This window comes from Eriocheir sinensis, chromosome 50 (genome assembly GCF_024679095.1).
Source record: "Eriocheir sinensis breed Jianghai 21 chromosome 50, ASM2467909v1, whole genome shotgun sequence".
Lineage (NCBI taxonomy): Eukaryota > Metazoa > Arthropoda > Malacostraca > Decapoda > Varunidae > Eriocheir > Eriocheir sinensis.
The window spans coordinates 1,308,621-1,310,393 of record NC_066558.1 but is presented as its reverse complement, the minus strand read 5'-3'; the positions used below and the strand labels follow the sequence as shown (position 1 = coordinate 1,310,393).

General features: G+C 43.6%; 1 protein-coding gene across 1 annotated transcript in view; it reads right to left on the bottom strand.

Annotated features, from left to right (window-relative positions):
* The window catches only part of LOC126982134 (UDP-N-acetylhexosamine pyrophosphorylase-like), a 41,393-nt gene extending 39,980 nt beyond the window's left edge, over nucleotides 1-1,413 (bottom strand). Inside the window, exon 1 of the mRNA XM_050833957.1 lies at nucleotides 1,240-1,413. The gene's annotated coding sequence lies outside the window, so the exon portion shown is untranslated. The remainder of the gene's footprint in view (nucleotides 1-1,239) is intronic.
* Between the last annotated feature and the right edge of the window lie 360 nt (nucleotides 1,414-1,773).

The window sequence follows — 1,773 nt, the reverse complement described above, 5'->3', positions numbered from 1 at the left end:
AGGTTAGGTTAGATTTGGTAAGATAAGGTTAAGTTAGGTAAGATAAGGTTAGGTTAGGTTAGATTTGGTAAGATAAGATTAAGTTAGGTAAGATAAGGTTAGGTTAGGTTAGATTTGGTAAGATAAGATTAAGTTAGGTAAGATAAGGTTAGGTTAGGTTAGATTTGGTAAGATAAGATTAAGTTAGGTAAGATAAGGTTAGGTGAGGCTAGATTTGGTAAGATAAGATTAAGTTAGGTAAGATAAGGTTAGGTGAGGCTAGATTTGGTAAGATAAGGTTAAGTTAGGTAAGATAAGGTTAGGTTAGGTTAGATTTGGTAAGATAAGGTTAAGTTAGGTAAGATAAGGTTAGGTTAGGTTAGATTTGGTAAGATAAGTTAGGTAAGATAAGGTTAGGTTAGGTTAGATTTGGTAAGATAAGGTTAAGTTAGGTAAGATAAGGTTAGATTGTCCTTTCACCCTTACCTTCCTTTCTCTCCCTCCTTCCTATCCTTTCCCTCCCTCCTTCCTATCCTTTCCCTCCCTCCTTCCTATCCTTTCTCTCCCTCCTTCCTATCCTTTCCCTCCCTCCTTCCTATCCTTTCCCTCCCTCCTTCCTATCCTTTCCCTCTCTCCTTCCTATCCTTTCCCTTCCTTCCCTTTCATTGTTTCCCTTCCTTTCCTCCCTTTTCCTTCCTTCCCTTCCTCCATCCTTACTCCCAACTTTCCCTCCCCTGCCCTCCTTCTCCCTTCCTTCCCTTCTTTCTTTTCCTTCCCTTCCTTTCCTTTCCCTTCTGCCTTCTTTTCCTTCCTTCCTCCCTTCCCATCCCTTCCCTCCGTTCTTTCCTCCTCCATTCCCTCTCTTTCCCTTCCTTTCTGTCCTTTCTTTCTTCCTCCTTTCCCTCCCATCTTTCTTCCTCCTTTCCCTTCCATCCCTTTCTTTCCCTCCCTTCCTCCCCTTCTCCCTCCTTTCCCTCCCATCCCTTCCTTTCCCTCCCTTTCTCCCTCCTTTCCCTCCCATCCCTTCCTTTCCCTCCCTCTCTTTCCCTCCCATCCCTTCCTTTCCCTCCCTCTCTTTCCCTCCCATCCCTTCCTTTCCCTCCCTCTCTTTCCCTCCCATCCCTTCCTTTCCCTCCCTTCCTCCCTTTCTCCCTTCTTTCCCTCCCTTCCCTTCCTTTCCCTCCCCTCCCTTCCTTTCCCTCCCCTCCCAACCCTTACTTCCTTCCTCCCTTCCCTTCCACGCGTCACACAAAAACTCACATTTCAAGGCCTTCTGTGGGTTGCCGCGCCCTAACAACCCGTCACGCTGGTCCACAAATAATTAAAGACACTGAAAAAATAATTAACAGCCTCGGAGCCTCGCCATGACGTAAAAAAAAAGGCAAAAAAATTAATAAAGACAAACTTCGTCTGCTGTCGAGTTGTCAATAGACCCAAGATATCGTACTCGAACCTCATTTCCCATTTTCAACGCATAATGACTGTAATTAACCCTCAATGACTGCAGTTAACCCTATATAATTAACAATTTTACCAATTAATATAAATGGGCATCGTTAGTTTTGTGGGTAGGAAGTTAATGACAAGCTCCTGATGTCCCCATTTTTAACGCATAATGGCTGCAGTTAACCCTCTATAATTAACACGTTTAGCAATTGATATAAATAGGAAGCGTTAGTTTTGTGGCTGGGACGTTCTTTAGCCTGAAATAGGGAAAAATGAGAAGCTGAGTACGACAATCTAGTAATAGACCCTCAACGCCATCTTACGGTAACTATTTCAGATTTTGACATT